The sequence below is a fragment of the Meriones unguiculatus genome, chromosome 14, assembly GCF_030254825.1.
Source record: "Meriones unguiculatus strain TT.TT164.6M chromosome 14, Bangor_MerUng_6.1, whole genome shotgun sequence".
In the NCBI taxonomy this organism is placed as follows: Eukaryota; Metazoa; Chordata; class Mammalia; order Rodentia; family Muridae; genus Meriones; species Meriones unguiculatus.
This window is the reverse complement of record NC_083361.1, coordinates 13,160,263-13,170,097: the sequence shown is the minus strand read 5'-3', so window position 1 is coordinate 13,170,097 and position 9,835 is coordinate 13,160,263.

Genomic DNA, 9,835 nt, shown 5'->3' with positions numbered 1-9,835 from the left:
GGAGGAAGGGAGGGAGGGGGAGCGGAGGGGGCGGGGAGCAGGGGGCATGCGCAGCGCCCCAGGCTGGGGGCGCCTGGGGGTTGTAGTCCGGGGAGGGGCACCCACGGGAGGGGCACTGGGGAGGCCCAGAAGTGTGTGTGTGTGTTGGGGGAGGGGTCAGAGCCCAAGAAGCAGGGAGAGATGCGGAGGCAGGGACGGAGATGCTAGGTGAACTGCGGTTGGGGTGAACCAGCAGAAGGAATGTCTAAGGCAGTGCACTAGAGGAATAGCCTGGGCAAGGCAGAGGGTGTGTACCCGGGTCTTGGTGAGCCAGCCTACGCAGGACCACCTTCTATCCTGGCTCTTCTGCTCTGCCGAAGGCTGTTTTGGATACTAGCAATGACAAACCTGACCCTGTGTGTGGCTGTTGCTTGCTGATAAGGACACGGGCTTGTTCTCTACATCCTTCGTCGGCACCCTACCTCGGGAGTGCCCTGGCCCTGGTGGGTCTCAGCTTGTCTACCCGCAGGGACAAGGTGGTCGCTACCTGCTGAGACCTTCTGGTTTAGCATTTTAGGTGGCTCTGTTAAAAAAATAACATTTATCCTGGCCTAGAATGAATCTCAGTGGTAGATGATTGCCTAGCATGCCTGGAAGGCCCTGGGTTCCCGTGCCCAACACCCAGGGGCTGGGAGGGTGGTGCTAAAGGAAGGAAGACCTCTGCTGGGACTAGAAATCTTGAATCTAGTGCTACAGAAGGTCCAGTTAGCCCTCCGGCCTCTGCGCTCCTCCCTCCAACACATCAGTTCTCCCTTTCCTCTGCAGTGGGGTCTGGACTCCCAACGAGGGGGGGCTTTGACCTTGCTTTTGGCAAACACCCAGTAACGGTCTTGAGACACCCTTCGTCTGTGTCATGGCAGGACCTCACATCCGTGACCTTCAGCACTTCCTCCACCCAGTGGCCTTCTGATGAAAACTGCCCCCTCCCTGCCGCCTTGCCTACCTCCTATCCCACCACCTCAACCTCTGGGCTCTGCCTCCCACTTCCTTCTAGCTTCTCCTCTGTTCTATGGCCCTCAGCCAAGGTTTCTGGGTGCTATTCTAGGTTCTCATCTTCCTGTTTAGTCCTTTTGACTCTAGGTGTAGGCAGATGTGTTCATTGGCATACGTGCAGGTCAGAGGTCCGTTCTGGGTGTCTCCTGTCACTCCCCACCTTACTCTTAGTTTTAGTTTTTAAGACAGGCTCGCTGGTTAGCCCGGAAGCTTCCTGTTTCTGTCCCTCCGGGGCTTACAGGGTTGCAGACTTGTGCTGTCAGCTTCTGTGTGGGTGCTGCAGATCTGAACTCGGGTACCTTTCACCCACTGATCCCAGGTTGTCACCTTGCCGTCCTGTACCTTTCTGCACCCTCATGCCTGGAGTACCCACCATGAGCCAGACCCTCCTCCCCAGAGGAAGCAACTCTCCCCGTTTCCATCAACGGTGGCATCTCTGTCTACCCAGCTGCTCAATGGAGCAGAACCTGTCCCCAACTCCCTCCTTGTTACAGCGCCCCTGATATGTTCTGAGTGTCCATCATGTCCTCCTCGACACTTGATACATGGTAACTCATCGCCTTCCTAACCACTGCTGCTGTCCCTAGTGGACAGATCAGCAAGCTGGGGCTTCAAAGGATTAAGGAGTGTGTTTAGAGTGGGCCCTTTGGTAGCCTCTCCCTCCTCCTAATGCTGGAGATTGAAGCTAGGCTCATCGCCTGCTGGGTAAATGGTCTACTGCTAAGCTACACCCCCACCCTGCTTTGCTGCATCCTGAACCTCCCCCTGTCCCCACTACCTCAGGACTGTGTGGGCTCTCCTCACCTTATGTTACCTGTGGCACTACCACCTCCCACACCCCACAGCTTCCAGGATTGCGCTCAAAAGCTAATCTAAGGCCTGGCAGGGTGGTGTGTGCCTGTAATCCTAGCACTCGGGAGGCAGAGACAGGAAGATACCAAGCTGGAGGCCGGCCAGGTTATAGAGTGGGACTTTGATTTGAAAACAAACCAATCGTCAAACAAACAAGCGGGCTGTAGAGACAGCTCAGCAGTTAAGAGCACCGACTGCCCTCACAGAGGGCAAACCTCAGATCCCAGCGCTCCCATGGCGCCGAAAACTGCCTGTAAACCTTGTCCCCAGGGATCTGATGCCCTCTTTTGGCTTCCACAGGCACTGCACCGAGGTGGTACATTTACACACAGAAGGCAAAACACACACTTAAAATGAACACAAATCTGTATGGAAGTTAGATGGAGAGTTAAGAGCACTGGATGCCCTTGCAGAGGGCCCAGGCTCAATTCCCAGCACATGGCACTCACAACCCTCTGTGACGCTGATCCAGGGAATTCGATACCCTCTTCTTGCCTCTTCAGGCACCGCTCACACATGTGGCATGTATACAAACTCACAGGCAAAACACTCACAGATATAAAATTAAAAAAAAATCTTTAAAACAAATGAACAGAAGCCTGCTCTGCCATCTGGTTACCCCTCCAAGCACCTCTGAGCCTCCACTGTGTGTTTGCAGTGTTTGCTGTTTGTGGACTAGTAAGTACTGAGTCCTTTCTCTTTAAAGTCACATTTTCATCCTGTGAGGCCATGGTCCAGTCTCCTGTCGGAACAGCACAAACCTAACTGCTGTTTACATGTTTCCAGGAACTGACAGAGGCCAAGGACAACGTTGATGCTCACCTGGAATCGGAACAAACAAATGGGCATGTTGACACACTCCTTGACCCAGGCACAAAAATGAAGGAAATAACCCAACAAAGTTGGCAGATTTTGTCTGTTGTGTTCATTGCTAATTTCCCTAGAGTTCTGTGGGCCCTGGAACACAGTGAGCACACAGTGTTTGTTAAGTCAGTGAATGAGTGGATAGGGTTAATGCAGGCAGGCACAAGGAGATAAGATGACAACCGAAATTCCTGTCCCTGCCCAGGCATTTCACTATTTATTTATTTATTTATTTATTTATTTATTTAGCTTGGCAGTGCTAGGTCTTAGTGAACCTGAAGCCTTGGGTATGATAAAAAGGACACTTTACCATTGAGCTGTATTTACAGTCCTTATTTTTTCAGAGGGTGATGATGATTCTTTGAGAGGGCCTCATCAGATAGCCTTGGCTGGCCCGAAACTTCTTAAGATAAACCAGGCTGGCCTCGGTCTCACAAAGATCCACTTGCTCAAAATTTTTTTTTACTGTGTGTGCGTGCGTGCGTAGGCACCTGTGGAGGCCAGAGGTGTCGGATCCTCTAGAGTTGAAGTTCCAGGCAGTTGTGAGCTGCCCGCCACGGGTGCTTCAACACAAACTCAGATCCTCTTCAAGTGCAGTGTGCTCTCTTAGCCGCTCAGCTGTCTCTCACTCCCTTTTAATTCTTTTTTAATATGTATCTATTTTATGTGTGTTTCATCCGCATCAATGTATGTGCACTATATGCGTGCCTGGTGGCCACTGAGGTCAGCAGACAACATCAGCTCCCTTGGAACCAGAGTTACAGACGGTTGTGGGCCACCACGTGGGTGCTGGAAACTGAGCCTTGGCCCTCTGCAAGAGCATCAAGTGCTCCTTCTGAGGACGCACCAACTGCTGCTCCTTCTATACAACTCCTCTTTTCCATTTTTCCGTTTTGTTTTTTGGAGAGTTTCTCTGTGTAGCCTTGGCTGTCCTAGACTTGCTTTGTAGATCAGGCTGGCCTTGAACTCACAGCATTCTGCCTCCCTGAGAGCTGGGATCAAAGGCGTGCGCCAACATGCCCAGCCCTCCTTTTAAATTTTTATTTTGAGATAGAGTATTGCCAGTTCCCTCAGGCTGACTTTGAACTTCCTGTCCTTCTGCTGTAGCCTCCCAAGTAGCTGTATTAAAAGTTGTGTTTGAGGGCCAGCAAGGTGTCTCAGCAGGTGCAGACACTTGCTGCCACCTAAGATCTAAGTTCAGTCCTTGGGACCCACTGTGAAGAGAGAGAGCTCACTCTTGAATGTTGTCCTCTGGTCCCCACACTTGCACTGTGCTGCACAGACACACACACACACACACACACACACACACACTGTGACTAATTCCTTAAAGGTGTGTGGCGCCATGCTCAGACTGTTCATTGACATGCTTCTGCTGCTGCTGCTTGTTTCGTTTGGCTTGTGGTGTTGGGGACTGGATCCATATCCGTGACTGGCTAGGCGAGCACCTTGCTAGATCCTTTCGGCTCATCACATCAGGATCCCTTGAAATCTACCAAACAAAACTATGAGGTAAGGCTGTATCATGCATAAATTTCTTTTGTAGTCTCTCTACCTGAGTGACCGGGCTAGCGCCCCAGTCCCTGCTCAGAAATAACCCTTTTCCCCCATTGCTCTCGCTGGCACATGCTGCTCTCTCTTTCTTTTCTTCTCCTCTTCTCCTTTTTCTTCTTCTTCTTCTTTTTTTTTTTTTTTTTTTGAGACACAATTTCTCTGTGTATTACTGGCTGTCCAGAAACTCACTTTGTAGACCAGACTGGGCTCACAGAAATCCACCTGTGTCTGCTTCCTGAGAGCAGGAATTAAAGGCATGGCCACCACAGCCTGACCCATGCTGCCATTGCTTAAGCACCCTAATGCCAATCAAAAGTCATTTCCCATACTTTTTTCTCACCGAGCCTTTCCTCATGTTCTCATTTCCTGGAGGTCCCTTCTTTATCACAGCCTTCACAGCTTAGCTTCTCCATGGAATTTTTTTTTTTTTTTTAAAGAAAAACTCCCATGGAATTTGAGGGAAAAGCTCTTACATGCACAAATTGTGTAGCCTCTTTCCTAGAAATTCTGATTCCACAGATGTGGCCCAGGACTAAGGAGTCTGAGTTCCTAGCAATTATCTCTGAGGATTCTTATTTGCAGTCAGGTTTGAGAACTGTTGGATATTAGATTAGCCAGGTTATGCTACAAAAAAAACAAAACAAAAGATCCTCTAACCTTGCGTGATGATTTAAGACTACAGAGATTTGCAGGCCGGGCGTGGTCGTGCATGATTTTAATTCCAGCATTCTGAGTTCCAGGCCAGCTTGGGCTATGGAGTGAGTTTCAGGACTTCCAAGGCCACACAGGGAAACCATGTCTCGAAAACAAACAAAGTACCAAGATTTGCTTCTAGCCTGGGTCGGATAATGTCAGAGATTTTGTTCCCTAGGAAGACCGGATGGATGCTTTGGGTGGCGGAGAATTTATGCGCAGCTGATCCACCTGTATACTCTGTCAGGCTAAATTTCTGTCCATCCGCTTGCTACAACTTGCTTGGAAGAACGGACATTAGGACGGTGTGCGCATATGATAGTGTGTAATGAAGCTCTCATCTCATTTTTAGGCCACAGACAAAGCAGAGAGTAAAGAGCAGATCAGCCCCACCCTCACGGAGTGAGGGCCTGATGTTTGTAAGCAGGAAAAGTCATTCTGATGCCTTCCAGTTGGGGCACTGAGTAAGGATTCATCGGATCTCCAGTCTGGCAGCTATGAGAGAGCCTGTACCTCTGGTGCACACCCTTCCTGTTCCTCTGTCTTTTCAGCCTGTTTCCAGGTTTATCCCATGAAGGTCTTGCACTTCCGGTTTGATGTCCCACTCCTCACCTCATTCTCTGCCTCATCAAACCATTTGGAACCTGAAAGTGACTACAGCATTATTAATGACAGCGGTGGTCTCTCTTTGCTAACTTAAAATTTAATAAAGAATACCTGTGGTGGGCAGTGGCGGCCCACACCTTTAATCCCGGCACTCCAGAGCTGAGTTTGAGGCCGGTCTAGTCTACTGAGTGAATTCCAGGACAGCCAGGCTACACAGAGAGGTACCCTGTATGGAAAACCTAATTAAGAAAAGAATATTTACTAATTAATACAACAATGATGTGACGATGACAGATCATCCTTCCGCAGTGCTCGTCAGGTACCAAGGTCTGTTTTAAGTATTTTGTAGGCGTTAATTCTTTACTCTTCTCAAAGACTATCTGAGGTTACTACTGTTATCTCCATTTCCAGATAAGGAAACGGAAGTACAAGGGGTTGAAGCAGCTTGCTCAAGGCAGGAGCTGACATTCAAGCCAGATAGAAAGCCAAATATTCCCTAGTCACCTTGTCTCTGCTTCCGAAGGGGCCCATTCAGCCTGTTTTGCAGCAAACCCAGTCACACAGCGGTGACTAAATCATGGCTCTACCTTCCTAGATGTGTTCTGGAGAGCTGATGACTTGCTAACCGTCTGGTTTCCCTGTCCACTTGCATGATGTAGATACCATTAACTCAGGGCTTCTTTTGAAATTATTTTGTTTTTGATTACGTGCAGAGCTGTGTGCTGGCTAGTTTTACGTCAACTTGACACACACACTTGAGTTATCTGAAAGGAGGGATCCTCCACTGAGAAAATGCCTCCCTGCGATCTGGCTGAGTGGGCATTTTCTTAGTTGGTAATTGATGGAGGAGGTCCAGCTCATTGTAGGTGGCGCTATCCCTGGACTGGTGTTCCTGGGTTCTATCTAAAAGCAAGCCGAGCAAGCCACAGGGAGTGAGTTGGTGGACTCTGCACTGGTTCTTGCCTCTGGGTTCCGGGCCTGTTTGAGTTCCTGTCCTGATTTCCTTCAGTGATGATTGGTGATGTGGAAGTGTAAGCCAGATAAACCTTTTTCCTCCCTGACCTGTTTTTCGGTCACGGTGTTTCATGACAGCAGTAGAACCCCTGGCCAAGCCGATCTGTGTCCGTCTGTGTGTGTGTGTGTGTGTGTGTGTGTGTGTGTGTGTGTGTGTGTGTGTGGTATGTGCGCATGCGTGTACTTGTGAGTGCAGGTGCCCGTGGAGTCTAGAGCCACCTGACGTTGGTGCTGGGAACTGAACTCTGGTGTTCTGCCAAGAGTGTATAGACGCTGTTAACTTCTGAGACAACCCTATAGCTCCAACTTAGGACTCCTTTAAAAGTTTTTCAATAGATTGACATATCTAGCCAGGTGTGGTAGCTTGTGTCTGTGATCTCAACATGAGGCAGAAGGACTGCCATAAATTAAAAAGCAGTCTGGGCTACACGGCTAGACCTTGTCAGTCCCTGCAGCACACATAGTCCCAGTTACATGAGAGGCTGAGAAGGAGCTCTCTTGGGCCCAAGAATTTCAGACTGCATAGCAAGATCACCTCCCTTCCCCATCACTGACCTACACCTCAGAGAAGGTAGTCCTCAGAAGGATGGCCTCAGACTCACAGAGAGCTGCCTTTGCTTCCTGGGATAAGGGCGTGCATTTTCTTCTCAGGAATAGCAGCAAGGGCTCTTAACTGAGAGTCATTCTGCAGTCCACGTATATTTTAAATAACTTCCCTCCCCCCCCCCCAGGGGAGGAGGGCTGAGGAGATTGCTTTGCAGTTAAGGTTTGCAGTCCTCTGCTCTTCCAGAGGACATGGGTTCCATTCCCAGAATCCACATCGTGGCTTGTAACTGGCTGAAACTCCAGTACCAGAGGACTCAAAGTCCTCTTCTGGTCTCCAAGGGCATCAGGTATACAGCGGTTACACAGACATACATGCAGCAAAACACCCATACACATGAAATCATTAAAAAGAAATGTTACCTTAATAATTATTTCCTGGGAATGGTAGCACATGCCTTTAATCTCAGCACTCGTGATGCAGAGGCAGGCTGATCTCTGAGTTCAAGACCAGCCTGGTCTACAGAGTGAGTTCCAGGACAGTCAGGGCCACTGTCTTAAGAGTGTCTAAGAGAAACCCTGTCTTACAAAAAAAGGTAGACACCTGAACAGTGGTTCTCAACCTTCCTAATACTTTAATACAGTTCTTCATGTTGTGATACCCCAACCATAGCATTATTTTCATTGCTACTTCATAACTGTAATTTTGCTACTCTTATGAATCATGATGTAAATATCTGACATACCACTCCTGTGAAGGGTCATTCCACCTTCAGAGAGGTCAAGACCCACAGGTTGAGAACGCTCCAGAGCACCCTCTCTGTCACAGTGATACACGAGTCAAGAAGGAGGCAGCCTTGCACTGGTGAGAGAGCTCAGCCGGTCAATGAATTGCTACGATGTCTGATGACCCGAGTTCCTGGATCTTAGAAGGTGTCAAGAGAGAACTGTTCCCACACTGTCCTCAGACCTGTGTGTGTGAAGGTGTGCACACTGAAACCCCCAGACTGTCCAGACTGTGTGTGCGCGCACTAAGGTTAAGATATTTTAGAGCAGGAAGTACCCTTACCAGGAACTGAACCTAATGAACCTTGGACTTCCAGCCTCCAGGAGTAAAAGTAGGCCCCTGCTGCTTAAGCTGCTGTGCCTGTGGCAGGCTTAGCACAGCTGTGGTGTGGCCTGGCCTTCTAACTCTGCCAAGGTGCCCCACTCCCTGCTTCTTTGTTTATTTTGGTGATGCTAGGGATCCATCCCTGCCCCCATTTATTATCCTCTCCTTGGGATTTTCTCCACCCACCCCACCCCCAGCCAATATGGGCTGTGTGTGGCCATAAACGAGTTCTCATTCTTCCCTTCGCAGCTGGATTTAGAGCTACAAGTGACCACATCTGACTCTGTTTGTTTTTTTGACACAGGGTTTCTCTGTGTAGCCCTGGCTGTCCTGGAACTTGCTCTGTAGACCAGGCTGGCCTTGAACTCAGACCAGGCTGCCTCCCAAGTGCTGGGACTGAAGGCGTGCACCACCACCACCTGGGTCCTTTAGAACTTCTATATGGTTCAGAAATCAAACTAATAGGAGGCAAGCACGCTGGCACAGGCCTGTAATCCAGCAGGGTGGGAACTTGTCTCAGAGAGCAAATGTAGGATCTGGAGGGAAGGCTCGAAGGGGAAGAACAGTTTTTGTTCTTCCAGAGGACCTGAGTTTAGCTCCATGTACTGGCACTGGGCAGCTGAACCGGAAGTAACTCCAGTTTCAGCAGATCCCATGCTTTCTTCTAGCCTGTTAGGGCACGCATGCACACATGCGCATATGTGCACATGCAGACACACAGGATCACCAAACAAATACACATGCTTTACATGGATACATACAAAACAGAAATTCTATATAGGAAGCTTCTTACTCTAACAATTTTTCTAACCACCTTGTCGTGAAATACCCCAGGCAACTTTTCTCTCCTGTTCTCCAGTGCATGGCAGTGGCTGTGGTTTTTGTTTGTAGACTTCTTTTATGCGTGTGAGTGTTTTGCCTGTATGTATGTGTGCGCATCATGGACATGCTATTATGGATGATTGTGAACCACGGTTGGCAATATCTAGGTGTTCGGAACGAAATCCTTTACAAAAGCAACATGTGCTCTTAACTTCTGGGCCTTCCATCCTGCCCTGGAACTTTTCTTTTCTTTTTTTTTTTTTTATTTTTTTAATTTTTTTCCCCCTATTTTGGAACTTTTCTTAAGTAGAGCAAGCAAACACACAACAGGTCCGCAGAAAGTCCATTCAGTCACTCTCAGAGTCTGGAAAACAATAAATGGTTGTTTTAGGCTGCTAGTAACCTTGACTTCCAAGTTGTAGCTTCTTACCCAGCTATATTTGTGCCTGAGATTCTCAGAAGTGGAATTTCCTGGATATGTAGGATATTGGAACTCTATGTGTATGTTTACCGACTTATGTATTTTTGGGGAATTGTCCTGTTCTTTGTCTATTTTTTAAAAAGTAAACTGGGCTAGACGTAGTGGCTCACGCCTTTAATCCCAGCACTCAGAAGGCAGAGGCAGGCAGAGCTCCGTGTGTTCAAGGCCAGCCTGGTCTACATAGTGAATTCCAGGACAGCCAGAGCTACATAGTGAAATCCTGTCTTGGAAAAACCCAAAATAAGTAATAAAATAAAAGTAAA